Source organism: Oncorhynchus keta, chromosome 19, assembly GCF_023373465.1.
Source record: "Oncorhynchus keta strain PuntledgeMale-10-30-2019 chromosome 19, Oket_V2, whole genome shotgun sequence".
Classification (NCBI taxonomy): domain Eukaryota; kingdom Metazoa; phylum Chordata; class Actinopteri; order Salmoniformes; family Salmonidae; genus Oncorhynchus; species Oncorhynchus keta.
Window position 1 is genome coordinate 48,726,100 of NC_068439.1, and position 19,879 is coordinate 48,745,978.

General features: G+C 46.3%; 1 protein-coding gene and 1 long non-coding RNA gene across 5 annotated transcripts in view; one reads left to right on the forward strand and one right to left on the reverse strand.

The window, feature by feature from the left end:
- LOC118398396 (kelch-like protein 29) overlaps nucleotides 1-19,879 on the reverse strand; it is a 355,602-nt gene that overhangs the window by 263,447 nt on the left and 72,276 nt on the right. The gene's annotated exons all lie outside the window — the stretch shown is intronic.
- LOC127909409 (uncharacterized) lies at nucleotides 2,790-4,337 on the forward strand. Of its 2 annotated transcripts, none has more exons than XR_008071035.1 (3): nucleotides 2,790-2,833; nucleotides 3,726-3,800; nucleotides 4,301-4,337. It is a non-coding gene; the product is annotated as an uncharacterized LOC127909409 (long non-coding RNA). The 2 variants fall into 2 exon arrangements; XR_008071036.1 differs by lacking the exon at nucleotides 2,790-2,833 and adding an exon at nucleotides 3,580-3,623.

Genomic DNA, 19,879 nt, shown 5'->3' on the forward strand with positions numbered 1-19,879 from the left:
AAGAAGCCACTGCACCAAAAATGCCATAAAAAAGACAGACTACATTTTGCAACTGCACATGGGGACAAAAAATATTTTACTTTTGGGGCGAAATGTCCTCTGGTCTGATGAAACAAAAGTAGAACTGTTTGGCCATAATGACCATCATTATTTTTGGAGGAAAAAGGGGTATGCTTGCAAGCCGAAGAACACCATCCCAACCGTGAAGCACGGGGATGATGGCAGCATCATGTTGTGGGGGTGCTTTGCTGCAGGAGGGACTGGTGCTCTTCAAAATATATGGCATCATGAGGATGAAACATTATGTGGATATATTGAAGCAACATCAAGACATCAGTCAGGAAGCCCTGACCTCAATCCCATAGAAAATGTGTGGGCAGAACTGAAAAGGTGTGTGCGAGCAAGGAGGCCAACAAACATGACTCAGTTACACCAGCTGTCAGGAGGAATGGGCCAAAATTCACCCAACTTAGTGTGGGAAGCTTGTGGAAGGCTACCCGAAACATTTGACCCAAGTTAAACAATTTAAAAAGGCAATGCTACCAAATACTAATTGAGTGTATGTAAACTTCTGACCCACTGGGCATGGGATGAAAGAAATAAAAGCTGATATAAATCATTCTCTCTACTATTATTCTGACATTTCATTCTTAAAATAAAGTGGTGACCTAAAACAGGGATTTTTTTTACCAGGATTACATGTCAGGAATTGTGAAAAACTGAGTTTAAATGTACTTGGCTAAGGTGTATGTAAACTTCCGCCTTCAACTGTAGGTCGTGTTTGTCTGATGTTTTTGATTCGCTAATAGTCACGGCAGGGATTTGACAAGGCGCTCGTTAATTGAATGACAGATAGCTTTAATGTCTTCTCTGTTCTTTTTGATCCATTGAAAGCCTCTCAACCTTCGACTCGCTGTCTCACACACACACACACACACACACACACACACACACACACACCTCGATTGGGATCACTACTCTATTAGTCTTGATTGCTCAACCACAGAACATCCACACGCACACACACTCTTGCGCACGCACACACACTTGCGCACGCACACACGCTTGCGCACGCACACACGCTTGCGCACGCACACACGCTTGCGCACGCACACACGCTTGCGCACGCACACACGCTTGCGCACGCACACACGCTTGCGCACGCACACACGCTTGCGCACGCACACACGCTTGCGCACGCACACACGCTTGCGCACGCACACACGCTTGCGCACGCACACACGCTTGCGCACACACACACGCTTGCGCACACACACACGCTTGCGCACACGTGATCTCTCCGCCACCGTAACCAACCTGCTAAACCATGACCGTTGGCATGGCACTTCTGAGAACGCCATTCATCTCCATGTTGACGTGTTTGTAATGTTGAGCATTTCTCCTCGGGGATCAATCAAGTATGATTAAATTCTATAACAAAAGGTTTCATCACAGAGGGATTTCATCTGACACAGTCGGAGTCTAAACAGGCTTTGTAAAGCCACCAGCGTCTCATCTCTACTGTGTAAAAGGCCTAATGTGTGAACTGGGCATTTACATATTACACATTAACAATGTCACCTAGTGATATGCGCCTTCTCCACAGAGCCACAACCATGCGCTTAAATCAAATGGACACACGGTGGGGGCTTTGTAACCAGTTGAGATAATGAATGTCTCCATGGTCCTGCTACACGTGGTTCATAAATAAAAGGCCAGGGTTGGTCTGCTATTAAATATTCCACTGGACAGAATATAGAATCCATGCTAATGGAACAGAAATAGACAGGTGGGAGGCTATTACGACCTTCTGACCTGTGTGTGTGTGTGCCTGCGTGTGTGTGTGTGCCTGCGTGTGTGTGTGTGCGTGTGTGTGTGTGTGTGTGTGTGTGTGCCTGCGTGTGTGTGTGTGTGTGTGCCTGCGTGTGTGTGTGTGCCTGCGTGTGTGTGTGTGTGTGTGCGTACGTGCCACTGAAAAAGATAGCTGTAACATACAGGTATAATATTCCCCCCACTCAGCAGAGCTGGTGTAAAAAGCTTTGAAATGGAGAATTTGATATGGTTTATGGGTCAGAGATCTATTCACCGAGAGCGACAGAAGGTCAGGCTGCCAGGAAATGGACTGATTTGTAAATTAGAGAAATGTTTTTGCGTCGGTGTGTTACGAATAAGCAAGCACATTCAGAAATGTGTCCCCGAGTTATTGCAATGTTATGGACAGTATCTGTATGTATGAGCTGAACAACATAATGTAAAAATGCAATACAAATGTGGATCGCAAATCAGGGCGAACATAACAGTATCAAGAGGACGGCATGTGAGAGGCATCAGTGGTTTCAGTTTAGTATGGCAGTTTGGGGCCTGGAGAGAGGGATGGAGGGAGAGGAGGGAGAGAAAGAGAGAGAGAGAAAGAGAGAGAGAGAAAGCGCGAGAGAGAAAGCGCGAGAGAGAGAAAGCGCGAGAGAGAGAAAGAGCGAGAGAGAGAAAGAGCGAGAGAGCGAGAGAGCGAGAGAGAGAAAGAGCGAGAGAGCGAGAGAGCAACGGAGGGAGAGAAAGGGGGAGACAAAGCAGGGGGAGAGAGGTAGAAAGAGAGAGAGGTGGAGAGAAAGGTGGAAAGAGAGAGCGATGGATAGAGGATTGAGAGATAGGTGGAGAGAGAGAGAAAGGTGGGAAGAGAGAGCGATGGATAGAGGGTTGAGAGATAGGTGGAGAGAGAGAGAAAGGTGGGAAGAGAGAGCGATGGATAGAGGGTTGAGAGATAGGTGGAGAGAGAAAGGTGGGAAGAGAGAGCGATGGATAGAGGGTTGGGAGATAGGTGGAGAGAGAGAGAAAGGTGGGAAGAGAGAGCGATGGATAGAGGGTTGAGAGATAGGTGGAGAGAGAGAGAAAGGTGGGAAGAGAGAGCGATGGATAGAGGGTTGAGAGATAGGTGGAGAGAGAGAGAAAGGTGGGAAGAGAGAGCGATGGATAGAGGGTTGAGAGATAGGTGGAGAGAGAGAGAAAGGTGGGAAGAGAGAGCGATGGATAGAGGGTTGAGAGATAGGTGGAGAGAGAGAGCGATGGATAGAGGGTTGAGAGATAGGTGGAGAGAGAGAGAGAAAGGTGGGAAGAGAGAGAGCGATGGATAGAGGGTTGAGAGATAGGTGGAGAGAGAGAGCGATGGATAGAGGTTTGGGAGATAGGTGGAGAGAGAGAGAAAGGTGGGAAGAGAGCGATGGATAGAGGGTTGGGAGATAGGTGGAGAGAGAGAGAGAAAAGGTGGGAAGAGAGAGCGATGGATAGAGGGTTGAGAGATAGGTGGAGAGAGAGAGAGAAAGGTGGGAAGAGAGAGCGATGGATAGAGGGTTGAGAGATAGGTGGAGAGAGAGAGAAAGGTGGGAAGAGAGAGCGATGGATAGAGGGTTGAGAGATAGGTGGAGAGAGAGAGCGATGGATAGAGGGTTGAGAGATAGGTGGAGAGAGAGAGAGAAAGGTGGGAAGAGAGAGCGATGGATAGAGGGTTGAGAGATAGGTGGAGAGAGAGAGCGATGGATAGAGGTTTGGGAGATAGGTGGAGAGAGAGAGAAAGGTGGGAAGAGAGCGATGGATAGAGGGTTGGGAGATAGGTGGAGAGAGAGAGAAAGGTGGGAAGAGAGAGCGATGGATAGAGGTTTGGGAGATAGGTGGAAAGAGAGAAAGGTGGAGAGAGAGAGCGATGGATAGAGGGTTGAGAGATAGGTGGAGAGAGAGAGAAAGGTGGAGAGAGAGAGCGATGGATAGAGGGTTGAGAGATAGGTGGAGAGAGAGAGCGATGGATAGAGGTTTGGGAGATAGGTGGAGAGAGAGAGAAAGGTGGGAAGAGAGAGCGATGGATAGAGGTTTGGGAGATAGGTGGAGAGAGAGAGAAAGGTGGGAAGAGAGAGCGATGGATAGAGGGTTGAGAGATAGGTGGAGAGAGAGAGAAAGGTGGGAAGAGAGAGCGATGGATAGAGGGTTGAGAGAGAGGTGGAGAGAGAGAGAGAGAAAGGTGGGAAGAGAGAGCGATGGATAGAGGGTTGAGAGATAGGTGGAGAGAGAGAGAAAGGTGGGTAGAGAGAGCGATGGATAGAGGGTTGAGAGATAGGTGGAGATAGAGAGAGAAAAAGATGGGAAGAGAGAGCGATGGATAGAGGTTTGGGAGATAGGTGGAGAGAGAGAGAAAGGTGGGTAGAGAGAGCGATGGATAGAGGGTTGAGAGATAGGTGGAGAGAGCGAGGGATAGAGGTTGAGAGATAGGTGGAGAGAGAGAGAGAAAGGTGGGAAGAGAGAGCGATGGATAGAGGGTTGAGAGATAGGTGGAGAGAGAGAGAGAAAGGTGGGAAGAGAGAGCGATGGATAGAGGGTTGAGAGATAGGTGGAGAGAGAGAGAAAGGTGGGTAGAGAGAGCGATGGATAGAGGGTTGAGAGATAGGTGGAGAGAGAGAGCGATGGATAGAGGTTTGGGAGATAGGTGGAGAGAGAGAGAGAAAGGTGGGAAGAGAGAGCGATGGATAGAGGTTTGGGAGATAGGTGGAGAGAGAGAGAAAGGTGGGAAGAGAGAGCGATGGATAGAGGGTTGAGAGATAGGTGGAGAGAGAGAGAAAGGTGGGAAGAGAGAGCGATGGATAGAGGGTTGAGAGATAGGTGGAGAGAGAGAGCGATGGATAGAGGTTTGGGAGATAGGTGGAGAGAGAGAGAAAGGTGGGAAGAGAGAGCGATGGATAGAGGGTTGAGAGATAGGTGGAGAGAGAGAGGTGGGAAGAGAGAGCGATGGATAGAGGGTTGAGAGATAGGTGGAGAGAGAGAGAGAAAGGTGGGAAGAGAGAGCGATGGATAGAGGGTTGAGAGATAGGTGGAGAGAGAGAGAAAGGTGGGTAGAGAGAGCGATGGATAGAGGGTTGGGAGATAGGTGGAGAGAGAGAGCGATGGATAGAGGGTTGAGAGATAGGTGGAGAGAGAGAGCGATGGATAGAGGGTTGAGAGATAGGTGGAGAGAGAGAGCGATGGATAGAGTGCCAGGAGAGGAAAGTGCTGTGTGAGGAGCATGATAGCAAGAGGATAAATTACCAGAGTGTAAAAACGGAGCCAGACGGTTAAACACAAAGTCCCCTCCAGAGAACCACAGCTTTTACACGTTTCACAAGATATTACTCTCTTCACAGGACGGAACAGTTTGTCAAACGGTCCCACAATGCACCTCAACTAGGCCAGGGCACTGTCTGTGGAACCTATTTGCCTAATTGCCCATTAAAGTTCAGTATGTATGGCAGTAGGGGAATAGGTTTGTCCTGGACATTTTTGTTCTGCAAATACTGTGTGTAGCGACAATGTAATAAAATAAAAATGTAGAAGTAGTGAGCAGTGACAGGCCATAAAACCTCTTCAAACTCTGGAGTGCTGTAATTGATAAAGCTTTGTCAACTATTTCTCTGACAACACATAGGATACGCATAAACATAAGGTAGCCTACTCAAACATTTGAGTCTAAATATCTGAACTAAAACATTCTCCTACTGTATACACAAACCCCTGTCTGTTTTAGCTGTTCCTATAGCCCCATTCTGCTTTGCCAAGCTACGCCTGCTCCAGAGCTAAAGAACACAACAATGAGTTAAGGGTTGTCATTCATGCTTCCCCCCAGGGCCATGTCACTTTGATAAGGTTGCATACCTTCAGGCCTTCCTCCACCTTTCCTTCACTCTTCTGACAATCGCGCTCTCTCTCTCGCTCTCCCTTCTAAAAATCTCTCCCTTTCTCGCTCTCTCCCTCCCGGCTTTCTTCCACCTTTCCCTCTCCCCTGACACTTTCAGATAATCTCTCCATTTCCCTCTCCTGAGCTATTCCTCCCTCAGCTTGCTTCCACCTTTCCCTCTCTCTTTCCTGACACTTTTCAGCCAATCTGGCAACCCTGTCCCTCTCAGCAGGACCCCCCCCAGCGTTCCCGCTTTACAGAGCGTGACACCCCGGCGCGAATGACTAACCCCGCAGAGACGGAACGACATTAGGAAAACCGGGAGCGCCAAAATCCTGAAACAGGTTGAACCCCCCCCTCTCACTTTCACCTGTATCACCTCTCTTTATTAGTAGAGCGAAACGAACGCAGGCAGGAATAAAACTCTGCTCTCCTCCAGTCCTTTACACTACCGCTTATCCACAGTGAAAGGCATGACCAAGTCTTCTGTGCTCTTCAACAATAGAGCTTAAACCTACATTATAAGACACAGGCAGGGGAGAGGGAGGGAGAGGAGGTAGGGAGCGAGGGAGAAGACGGAGGGAGGTGAGAGTGGCGAGAGAGGACGGAGAGGGAGGGAGAGAGAGGAGGCAGGGGGGGGGCAGCAAGACGAGGGAGGTGTGGTGGCAGGTTGTGTTGATTCTCTGGAGCCCTGTAGTGAAGGCAGTAACAGCAGTCTAGTTTAGAGCTAATCATGCTGAAGGCACCAGGAGAGAGTGTGTGTCAGAGTAGCTACAAGGTTAATGTAACACCTGTATGCACACGGTCATGGGGGCTCGGGAGGCCGGAGCATGACAGGGGCTGGGGAGGTGTGTGTGTGTGTGTGTGTGTGTGTCAATAGGAGCACCACTGGAGCGCGCTAGGAGCCTCAGCTGTAAAAAGGAAGCTGTCCATCTCAGTGAGATGCCTCAGAGCTCAGCCTGCTACTGCTTACATCTGTCATCCACACACACACACACACATGCACGCACACACACACACACACAATTATCAGGCTGTTAGTCATCTAACTGCGCTAATGCAGATTAAGGAGTTGCGTTCTGGTTTCATTATCTCTTATGGAAGGAAGAACGACAGAGACACACAGAGAGAGAGAGACAGAGAGTGAGGAGACATGTGAAAACATGGATCCTCATTCAAAAAGAGAAGCTCCAACTATCAAATAAGGACAAATGGGGATAAGATAAGGAAAGGCTAAAAGAGGATGTGCAGACTTCATTACAGACGGAGTGAAAAGATTGAGAGAAAGGAGGGGAGGAAGACAAGGGAAGGTAATAAAAATGTCAGTGGGTCTCAAGGGCATTTCAATAATCGATAGAGCGTAAAGTAAAAGAGAGAAGGATGTCATAGCTGATCAGTTAGAACAGTGACAACACACTGTTACTGGATCTATATCAGTGGAGAAATCATAGTATTAGTTCCATTGTGTGTGCGTGTGTGTGTGTGTGTGTGTGTGTGTGTGTGTGTGTGTGTGTGTGTGTGTGTGTGTGTGTGTCCCATCGTGTGTGCCTGTCAGAAGCTTGGCCCAAAACTCTCAGTCAGACAGATCAGTTGAGGATGAAGTTCACTTCAGCCATCTTTCATCTCAGTCTGCCAATGGATGTGTGTGTGTGTGTGTGTGTTAATCTGTGCCACTGCAGAATGCCAAGCGCCCTGACATACTTACAACAATCATGTCTATTGTCTATTTCTATAATGACACAGCGTGCTGATTGAGCTTTGTTTGACTTAGCCAGTGTTTATACTTCTGCGTGTGGGAGTGTGTGTACATGTGTAAGCTGGGGTGTGTGTGTGTGTGTGTGTCAGGGTTGTTTGGGTAGTTTGTCACCTGCGTCGGTGGCTCCAGCGCTGTCTGACGAGGGAACCAGAGGAGACCTTTGTCCCTCCCCAATGACAGTGTTCCTGTTTCACTCTACCGGACCCCACACACACAGTCCCAGACACAGTGCATTGTAGAGTCCCCTAATGCTGAGTGTCTCTGGCTGGATGACACACAGACTGTGCTACTGCTACACTTGGCTGATGGAGATATTTATGCAGACTAGTGAGTGTACTAGTGTATCCAATCTGCAGTACCCATCACATCCAGTAGTGAGTTTTACCCTGCCTAACGCACAGGCCATTATACAGAATGCAGCACTTCACACTCACAAAACTGCACAGCTCTCTGGCGCTTCCTGGTAATGGCCTACTGCTATGTAAGGAGAGGATCAGGGGTGCAAGCTTACACATGTGTGTGTGTGTTGTAACGGTTTTGACTTGAGGTTATTATTTATAGGGGTGCCAGGTAGGTTGTGCCTACCAGAGAAAACATTGGTTTCTCCTTTTAGTTTGGGTGGGAATGAGTCCCATCTGGTCCGTCAAGTCTACACCAATACAAAGGACTTATGTAAAAGTCAGGATGGAAATAAACTTTTCATAAACCCTTAAAACATTGGAAAGAACTTCAAAAACAACTATATTCTGTTGCGTGGGTTGTATTAGCAACAACAATGATTACACACAAACATAATAATATCACAATGAGTTATGGTTCCTCCAGAAATGTCCTGTACCTCGGGCCTAAAAAGAGTCCAGCCCGGTAAAGGAGTTCAGTGAACTCAAGTGACTTTTGTCACGCAATGTTTGTCCGTTCATTCCGTGTAGCGTAAACCCAGTATTAAACATACAATCAATATAACAATTACTTTACCACAGAACTTTAAAGCGGATCAACTCTTAATTAAGTCCTCAACTACAACTAACTACATAAATCACAGTATACATCACATCCAAACAAATGAAATACCGTATACAAAAAGGTGGTAGTCAGTCGGTCAGTCAGACAATCCAATCCGCCAATAGACACAAAGAGTGGATCCGATCCTGGGTAAACTCTCTTAGGCTACAAAACACACGTTTAACGGCAACAAAACAAACGGAATAGAGAAGCTTCGGAACTGAGGGTTGAACACATCCTCATGCACGTCTCCATCACAACCCCACTTTCGCGCAGCTGATGCTGGCTATTTAATTGGGAATTAAAGGGAAAGCGCCCTATTGGAAGGAGCTGCACTGAGACGGTTCAGAAAAATTCAGTGTGTGTGTGGTGTGTGTGGTGTGTGTGTGTGTGTGTGTGTGTGTGTGTGTGTGTGTGTGTGTGTGTGTGTGTGTGTGTGTGTGTGTGTGTGTGTTCCTGCCAGGCCTGGCTTGCACTCTGTGAGGCAGTATTTTTCTGTTCCACTCATACCTCCTCGTCAGGCCAAACTACAGCACAGACTGCTGATGGACCCCTCACTGGCCAATAACTAGATATGCCAGGAATCTCTTTCTCTCGCCCCTCAACTCATAATATAGATTTTTCCAGGGAAAGTGGGCGCACTCCTCAGCAATGATTCCATTCACGGTTTTACAGTTCAAGGTAAGGCTGTGAGGTAAGCATTTAAAGAAAGAAGACAAAAAGAGGAATTATTCTCCAGTGAAAGGTGAAGTTGGTGTTTTTATCCTCCTGATAGTTAAAGTAGTGCACTATGTAGCCAAGGACCTAAAACAGTTGGCCCTGTAAATGTTGAAATCTCAACAGAGCATGCTAATAAGAAAATGTTGGATTCAGCGTTTTGTTTTTTTCCTTCTACCTACAGGAAATGGACGAAGTCAGGCTGGATAATTCCAACGGAATCAGCAGCTTACAAATCACTCCACGCCACAAAAAAATTAACATTAATTTACATAAAGACATTGAAAGCTTTATCTCATATTATGATTCAGTAAATGTGTATAAAAAGCCCGGTACAATCATGGAAATATGTGTCCAAAATATTGAAATATGCCACACATAAACTGATTGAAATGACAAGGTCCTGCTCACGAGCCATCCTCGATTACAGAGTTCGCAAGACACGCACACAAACAGAAGTGAGTCAGGAACTGTTTCCTCTCACAACTAGTGTCTGTCGACTGACTCTTAACGCTCTATATGGCTCCAATTTATTTAGTTCACTTTTGAAGATTCACTCATTTTGTCTCCCACACATACACTGAGTGTACAAAACATTAACACCTGCTCTTTCCATGACAGACTGACCAGGTGAATCCAGGTGAAAGCTATGATCCCTTATTGATGTCACTTGTTAAAACCACTTCAATCAGTGTCGATGAAGGAGGAGACGGGTTAAAGAAGGATTTTCAAGCCTTGAGACAATTGAGACATGGATTGTGTATGTGTGCCATTCAGCGAGTGAATGGGCAAGACAAAAAACTGCCTTTGAACAGTGTATTGGTAGTAGGTTCCAGGCGTATCAGTTTGTGTCAAGAACTACAACGCTGCTGGATTTTTCATCCTCAACAGTTTCCTGTGCGTTTCAAGAATGGTCCACCACCCAAAGGACATCCAGCCAACTTGACTCAACTGTGGGAAGCATTGGAGTCAACATGGGCCAGCATCCTTGTGGAACACATCAAAACACATTGTAGAGTCCATACCCTGACGAATTGAGACTGTTCTGAGGGTGAAGGGGGGGGTGCAACTCAATTTTAGGTGTTCCTAATGTTTGGTATAGTCAGTGTATAACTGATATGGCCTCTGTCTGAAAGCTCTAAAAAGGTCAGGTTTCGCTCCATAGTTGAGCTGGTTTATCTACTAGTTATTTTTTAAGGCTTGACCCATTCAATTCCTCCCTTGCACACGTCTGTGTCTGTCCCCCTGCCACCATCAATGCCACACAATCTGCATATGGTCATGACATTGTGCTAATGTAGCCATGGCAGGTCTCAGTGGGGTTTTAATATGGTTCGCCTTTTGCTCATCAAAGCCACAACATGCCTACCAAACATTCATTGATGCTACAGTACTGCGGTGAAGGTTAAAATGAATAGAAATTCGGCACAAAATGACAAATGCATATCTAATAGATACATGCTGGGTAAAAGTCTTTGGGATGGAGGCACAATATTCTAAATTGGTCCATATTAATTGTAAATCTATATCTTCTAATAAATAAATGGTGACAAAAAAAAAAATCTACACGTCGCCTATTTGAGTTCATTGTTATTCCCGGGGGCTGATTCTGTGCTCCATCTGTTAGGGTTTCAGACCACAGTTCACCCCGACTGTCTGGTCCAAGCAGAGCCAGTTGACGATCGTGTCAAACCAGAAACAGCTGTCATGATGACTGGTGAACAGCCTTGACCATGACCACGCTGTGACAGTGTGTCTGGAATGTTGCTGTGACCATGGTCCCGGAGTGTGTTGTCATTGCATTGTTCATCGCTAGCAGATGAGGTGAGATACCCACCAACAATGTAAAGTGCTTTGAGACTTAGGCCTACAGTAGTGAAAACATCTTCAGAAATCAATTCAATACATTAATACTATTTTTAGGCGCCAGATGCCGGTCCAACACCCTCCCGCCTAAAGTTTTACGGTCCATATCCGTCATACATTTGGGCTCCCGAGTGGCGCTGGAGGTCTATGGCACTGCATCTCAGTGCTAGGGGCGTCACTACAAATTCCAGGCTGTATCACAACCGGCCGTGATTGGGAGTCGGATAGGGCAGCACACAATTGGCCCAAGCGTCATCGGGGTTAGGGCTTGGCCGGGGTAGGCAGTCATTGAATTGATTCTGTAACACGGCAATGAAGTCCTATGGTATACTGTAGGAGTCAACATAGTTATCACTGACATCATGTTAATGGTCTGTGTTACAATTTAGACTAAATGCACCATTTCATGACATGGTCTTACCTCATACTCTATGAGTTATTTTTATTTATACAACGGGTGGGTCTAATACTGAATGCTGATTGGTTAAAACCGCATTCCAGCCGGTGTCTATTCCACAAGTTACCACCGGCTAAATCTATGATGTAAAAATGCCTATTTACTCTGTTCCATCTTGCTGAGCAATCTAGTGTCTCATCAGCCCAGCCAGGCAATCTATAAACCTGATCTCTACTATAAAAAGCATATAGACATTATCTCACATTTCTTTTAGAATAACATTTAGTTTTCAACAGTGAAGATTTGTGTAAACCTTACTGTCGCTCTCCGACATTTGCAACATTGTTTACATATTCAAATTCTCCAGCTGTCCCATAGTAATGAACGTGTCGGGAGTCGGGACAAGACAGACGGGCAGGCAGCTTTTCTCAACCAGTCGAAATCGAGCGTCATTAGCTCATTGTTATGGATGTATCCAGATAAATGTCACTTGAAAACAGCTTAAACAAATGCAAATGCAGCAAGCAAGCAAGCAAGCAAGGGATAAGAACATTGCCAGCCAGTATGGCAATGGAACATTTAGAACTAATGACTGGGTCACGTCCATAGATACAGAGCAAAAAGACTGAACGACTGGGTCCCATCTCTGGCAACCGAATCAATAGAACGAACGACCAGCCGCCTTGGGTAGCCAAGTAATGTTATTCATTATTTAAATATGGTACCCCGTTGTATAAAAGTGATAATGCTCTCGAAGCCGGTGTTTGGAGGATATATTAGCATCGTTTGTTGACAACACCCGTGCCAATATATTAACTCAAAATATCACATACACGTATTTAGCAGATGTTATTGCGGTTGTAGCGAAATGCTTGTGTTCCTAGTTACAACAGTGCAGTAATATCTAACAGTGCAGTGGTCTCTAAAGCCGATTCACAACAATACACACAAATCTAAAAGTAAAAGAGTGGAATTAAGAAATATAAAACAAATATTAGATTGCGCAATGTTGGAGTGGCATAATGAAGGCTAGCTGGCTTCCAAACACTGGCTTCTCTGGCATTATCACTTAATTAAAAAGGCAGTAGTGTTGTGGAAATGGCATGATGGAAAGCATTGATTAGCCAGCCACAACAGTGCCGTGTTGTTGAAGCCCCTTCAGCTAGTTGGCCCTCTCCAGTAGCCATTGTTGTGTTCTGGAGGCTGAATAGAAGGCTTAATTAAACAAAGATCAGGTCTGGCTTTGATTCCACATTAGAGAAAGAGAAAGATGAGGATAGCTTGATTAAATATGTTATAGGTTAACTAAAACCCATCACTACTAAAGCCTGAGACAAACAAAATGGTTCCAATGGAACACACACACACACACACACACACACACACACACACACACACACACACACACACACACACACACACACACACACACACACACTGTATTATGGAGCGTAAAAACTATTGACATGGTCACTGCAACACTTTTCTAATACAGAGCAAATACCCCTGTTTGAAGAACAGAAAGATCTTGAGACATAATCTAATATAACATTCATTATGCATCGGAGTGTATAAAGATCTTACAGTCCGTGTTCGAAGACTGACAGATGTTGATACTCTGAGAAATGGACCATCTTAAAGCATGCGTGTATTTTACAAGCTTGCTCGAGAACAAAATGGCAGCATATTTCAAGTTTTCAAAGTCTTAATAGAGTTGTTTGTGGCTCATCGGTATGTTATCTATACCGTCAGCAAAACATTTTAGTTGAATGATTTGATTGATTTAACACACCAGAGAGCAGAAAGGTGAAATATTAAAGTCTACATTTTAATATTGCAGACGGACTGAGTGAGAGAAGACAGATTCAGGTCTTTACCTGCTGGTTGTTTTCATATAATGCAGTATAAACTAGAAGCGCCAGAGGCTAGATTTAATTTACATGAATAAATGTACAAAAAGGTAAAGAAGCGAGACGGAATGATGGTCATTCTGTGTTGTATGATTATGTATATTGTGTCACTAATCGTAAAAAAAAAAATAATAATAATAAAAATGTCATAAAAATACTTTAGTCACAAAAGTATCCGACAATACAGATTGAATAAAATCTCCAGCCCGAAATATTCCATAGGTGGATATTCTTTCCCATTCCCCCTCACCCCTACACTTGGAAATGACAGTTCCACTTTTTCACAAGAGCCAAACTCTCTATGACACTGTGGAGATTGCTCTGTCGAAAATGCAATCAACCAAAGCTGCCTCAAGTGCTGATAAATTACTGTGTCTTAGAGGAAGAGAATGACTTGTCAGATTTGAGCACAGTGGGTCTGTGATGGCGAGCGGCGGTGAGAGGGCGGCATATAGGGACCTGTGTAAGTCCCATCATGAAAACAGACCAATCGTTCGTTCACTTCCAACATCAGCTGGGAGTTGAAAAAACGTTTACATTTGAATTTTCAAGCAGGAAGGAAACATTTATATTTTGGTCATTTATCAGACGCTCTTATCTAGAGCGACTAAAAGTTAATGCATTTTTAGAAAGGTTGGAAAAGAGTCAAGTCTACACAACTTGGTGTACTCTGTTCTTAACTCTGTTCAAGAACAGAAAAGTATTGTCCAATGCCTCGTAAAGGGCAAAAACAAACATTTCAAAGCAGATATTGAATATCCCTTTGAGCATAGGGAAGTTATTAATTACACTGTGGATGGTGTATCAATACACCCAGTCACTACAAAGAGAAAGGCGTCCTTCCTAACTCAGTTGCCGAAGAGGAAGGAAACCGATTTCATCATGAGGCCAATGGTGACTTTAAAACAGTTACAGAGTTGAATGCCTGTGACAGAAAACTGTGGATAGATCAGAAACATTGTAGTTACTTCACAATACTAACCTAAATGACAGAGTGAAAAGAAGGAAAGCCTGTACAGAATACAAATATTCCAAAACATGCATCCTGTTTGCAATAAGGCACTAAAGTAAAGCTGCAAAAAATGTTAAAGAAATTAACTTTATGTCCTGAACACAAAGCATTATGTTTGGGGCAAATCCAACACAACACATCACTGAGTACAAGCATGGTGGTGATGCATCATGTTATGGGTATGCTTGTCATCAGCAAGGACAAGGGCGTTTTTTTAGGATAAAAAGAAACAGAATAGAGCTAAGCACAGGCAAGAATCCTAGAGGAACACCTGGTACGGTCTGCTTTCCAACAGACACTGGGAGACAAATGTACCTTTCAGCAGAACAATAGCCTAAAACACAAGGCCAAATATACACTGCTTACCAAGATGTTTTCACTTTGTCATTATGTGGCATTGTGTGAAGATGGGTAAAAAAAAAATATGTTTTAATCCATTTGAAATTCATGCTGTAATAAGTAGTAAGTAAATAGTAAGTCAAGGGGTATGAATACTTTCTGAAGGCATTGTTTCTATCTATTTCTGGACCAGGACCTTAGATCCACCCTCTGAACTATATAAAACTAATCTCTATACTGTCTATCCTGTGAAAGTGGCTGAATATTAGGAGAGAGGTCCCAGAGGCCAACTGCTGTCGGTCATGTCCATTCTGTACTACACTGGTGGGCTGGTGGGCTGGTGGGATGGGGATGCACACGACTCAGGGTCGCGCCTTGTGTTCATCATCGCAGGGGGTCGGGGAAAGTGCAATGTGTGTGTGTGTGTGTGTGCGTGCCTGTAAGGGGGTTCAGGGAAAGTGCAAGGTACTCTTCTAGATTACTGGACCAGTTCACTGTCAGTGCAAGTCATCCTCACTCGAGACACACCCATATGGAGACATGCATGCTCGCTAACACACATACACACCTCAGATACAAACAAACACTTCAGACACACACACACACACACACACACACACACACACACACACACCTCCCTCTGAGGACCACGGTCAAATCACGGTCACCGAGGGTTTGAGTGTCAAAAGCTCTTGAAAACCTGCCTGCCATTTCTGTGCACGTGTCTGTCCGTGAGCACGCAAGCATATGTGTGTGTGTGTGTGTGAGACGGCAGCACCAAGGTCAGTAAGTGTCGGGAAATTAAGGAATGACCCCTCTTTCTCTCTCAGTTCTGACCTGTTGGTGGGGTGGACGAGCGTTTCTGTTTGTGGTCAGTAAAGGGAAAACTCCTCCCGGGGAGTTGGCCCTTTAAGGGGTTCAAGCGTGTGACGTTCACAGTGTGGTCACAGCCTGGGAGAGGGGAGAGAAAGGACAACAAGGGAGTAGAGAGAGAGAGAAAGGAGATTTGTTATGGAAACACTTGGCTGGTGGCTGTATTGACTAGTAGCTGTGGGTAACCTAGTGAAACCACTGAAGAGTCAGCAGAGGTGCCGGTGGGATGAAGAAACTCCGTGGTAAGAAGAGGCATTCAGAGATCCTCCAGACTGTTGTTGTTTAGATCAAAAGAAATGAGGCCGTCCAACAACTTGGAGCACTGGGCTAGTATGCCTGGCTGGTGACAGACACATTCGCTCACTAATCCCCAGAAAAAGACACCCATTCCTTTTCTGCAGTGACAACATCTCCCTTCCATACCACATGATCCTCATTTCCTAGCACTGCTTTCAGCACCAACCAACTACACTTCCCGTCCCCCAGACAGACAGGCAGGCAGGCAGGCAACTTGCATAGTCGACACATAGGCTAGGCTCCTAGAAGACTGAATCAGTGGAGTGATGAATGAGCTGAACACAATGTGGACTCAGCGAATGTTAAATATTCTCATTAGGCGGTTGAGAGATCACACACACACACACACACCACTCATCTGAGCCCCGAGAAGAGGGAGACTTCTCCTCCCCTCCATCAGCACGCAGAGGGGCAGGGGGATGGAGGGAGGGATGGATGGGTGATCGGTAATGTGACACCAGACAGTGAGCCGTCATACACGTCTCTGTCATAGCAGACACAGCAGGCTGTCTGGGGTAGTGGGATACCTGATATAGCCGATCAGCTGCCCGCTGCTCTTTCACTCACTCACGCACACGCAGTACCTACAGGTGCACACTCACAGACCCTTTCAGATCCCCTGTTGTACCGCCATCTGGGTCAGAGTGACACCAGAGAATTGTGTTGTGAGAGGCAGGGGGGCGTGGCTATGGGTGCGGTTGGCCTGTAGGCGCGTTGAAGCAAATTTCGTGCAAATTCTAGACATTTTGCCATGGCTAATGCGGTGTCCTTATGCTCAAACATAAAGCACATTGTGTGCCTTCATGTGCCATAAGGATGGTGGGCAGTCGTGTGTGTCCATCTTTGGTCTCAGGATTCAGAGTGCTGACAGGTTCGAGTCCCAGGGATCAGGCTCCCCTGGGCGTAACCACGGATACATGGAGAGCCATCACTCATCCACAGCCAGACTACAGACTGAGAGAAGATGGGAAAACAGTGGTGTGTCTGTGTATATATATTCAGACAACAGACAGGCAATGTGAAAGCAGCACCCCCCCCCACTGGGCCTCAGGTCTATTGAGAATATTATGGAGACAGGTTGAGAGATGGATTGTGTAGGTGTGTCATTCAGAGGGTGAACGGCCCAGACAAAATACTTACATACCATTGAACAGGATATGGTTGTATGTTCCAGGCACACCGGTTTGTGTCAAGAACTGCAACGCTGCTGGGTTTTGCACACTTAACAGTTTCCCGTGTGTATTAAGAATGGTCCACCACCCAAAGGACATCCAGCCAACTTGACAACTGTGTAGAAGCATGGGAGTCAACATGGGCCAGCATCCCTGTGGGACGCTTTCAACACCTTGTAGAGTCCATGCCCCGACGAATTGAGGCTGTTGAGGGCATTAGGGGGTGCAGCTCAATATTAAGGTGTTCCTAATGTTTTGTGCACTCAGTGTATGTCTCCAGCAAAGAGACGAGAGAGAACATTTGTTCTGATCAGTCATGAAAATAAAAGTTAATGAAAATGACCAGAGTTTTGGTGCAGGTATTAGTGTTAGCTAACGCTTCAAACCTTTTACAAATAAATACTTGGAGGCAAAAATAATATCGCAATACGTAACTAACAATTTTTACCCCCATCACTAGCGAAAATGAGGGAATACTAAACTTCCGGATGACCTATTATCCTTCCACCCCCTCCTCTCTTCCTCTGTATCCGCTGCTAAAGCCGCTTTCCATCGCTCTAAATTTCTAGAAAACTTTTCCACCTTCTCCTCCCTCCTCAAGCCTCCACTTCCTCCCCTCCTTCCTCCCTTTCATTGAAAAGAAGGTCAACAACATCCACTCCTCATTCACTCAACCTATTGAGTCCACAGGTCTCACTCATACAGAACTACCCGACGCCTTGACCTCTTTCTCCCATACCTTTACAGATTAAATACTGCGACTGATGCCCAGCCGCCTGACAACCTGCCCGCTCGACCTCATCCCCTCCTCCCTTCTCCAGACCATCTCTGCAGACCCTCTCCAATTCCTCATAAACTCCTTCTTGACCACTGGCTGCGTCCCTTCCGACATCAACGGCGAGAGTCAATCCCCTACTAAAGAAACAACTCTTGATCTCGCCATCACGGTTGACAACTCCATTGTGTCCTCCTCCCAGAGCGCTAAGAACCTTGGCGTGATCCTGGACAACACCCTGTCGTTCTCAACTAACATCAAGGCGGTGGCCCGTTCCTGTAGGTTCATGCTCTACAACATCCGCAGAGTACGACCCTGCCTCACACAGGAAGCGGCCCAGGTCCTAATCCAGGCACTTGTCATCTCCCGTCTGGATTACTGCAACTCGCTGTTGGCTGGGCTCCCTGCCTGTGCCATTAAACCCCTACAACTCATCCAGAACGCCGCAGCCCGTCTGGTGTTCAACCTTCCCAAGTTCTCTCACGTCACCCCGCTCCTCCGCTCTCTCCACTGGCTTCCAGTTGAAGCTCGCATCCGCTACAAGACCATGGTGCTTGCCTACGGAGCTGTGAGGGGAACGGCACCTCAGTACCTCCAGGCTCTGATCAGGCCCTACACCCAAACAAGGGCACTGCGTTCATCCACCTCTGGCCTGCTCGCCTCCCTACCACTGAGGAAGTACAGTTCCCGCTCAGCCCAGTCAAAACTGTTCGCTGCTCTGGCCCCCCAATGGTGGAACAAACTCCCTCACGACGCCAGGACAGCGGAGTCAATCACCACCTTCCGGAGACACCTGAAACCCCACCTCTTTAAGGAATACCTAGGATAGGATAAAGTAATCCTTCTCACCCCCCCCCCCTTAAAAGATTTAGATGCACTATTGTAAAGTGGCTGTTCCACTGGATGTCATAAGGTGAATGCACCAATTTGTAAGTTGCTCTGGATAAGAGCGTCTGCTAAATGACTTAAATGTAAATGTAAATGTTGACCCCTCTTATGTCAAAAACATAAGACCGGTATGCTTTCTTTTTCTATCCAAAACACTTGAGCATGCTGTCTCTAACCAACTATTATCTTTCTCAGAACAATCTTCTTGACCCTAACCAGTCAGGCGTCAAGACAGCACACTCAACAGACACCCCTCCCCTCTGTGTTACGGAGGCCCTGCGCTCTGCCAAAGCGGACTCTCTCCTCTGTTCTCATCCTCCTAGATCTATCCGCTGCCTTCGACACAGTGAACCATCAGATCCTCCTTTCCACTTTCTCAAGGCTGTAAGTCTCAGGCTCTGCACACACTTAGATTGCATCGTACCTGGCAGGCCGCTCCTACCAGGTGACGTGGAGAGGATCTGTGTCTGCACCACATGCTCTCACTACTGCTATCCACCAGGGTTAGTTTCTAGGCCCTCTCCTATTTTCTCTATACACAAAGTAATTTGGCTCGCTCATATCCGCACATGGTCTCGCCTATCATTGCTTTGCGAATGACACAACTACTTTTCTCCTTTCCCCCTACAGACACCAAGTTATCGACACACATCTCTGGCAGACACTGCAGCTTGGATAACGACCCAAGCTCAACCTCGACAAGACTGAGCTGCTCTTCCTCCTGGGAAGGCCTGCCCGATGCAAGACCTTTCCATCACAGTTGACAACTACAGGGTGTCTCCCTCCTCGAATGCAAAGAACCTTGGCGTGACCCTGGACAGCACCCTGGTCTCTGAAAATATTAAAGCAATGGCTCTCTTCTGGAGGTTCATGCTCTACAATATCCATAGAGTACAACCATTCCTCACACAGGAAGCCAAACCGGTCCTAATCCAAGCACTTGTCATCTATCTACACTAACTCTGTTAGCTGGGCTCCCCATTTGCTGTCCGGTCCTCTGGCAGTCTCTATGGGGGTGCCACAGGGTTCAATTCTCGGGCCGACTCTTTTCTCTGTATATATCAATGATGTTGCTCTTGCTGCGGGCGATTCCCTGATCCACCTCTACGCAGACGACACCATTCTATATACTTTCGGCCCGTCATTGGACACTGTGCTATCCAACCTCCAAACGAGCTTCAATGCC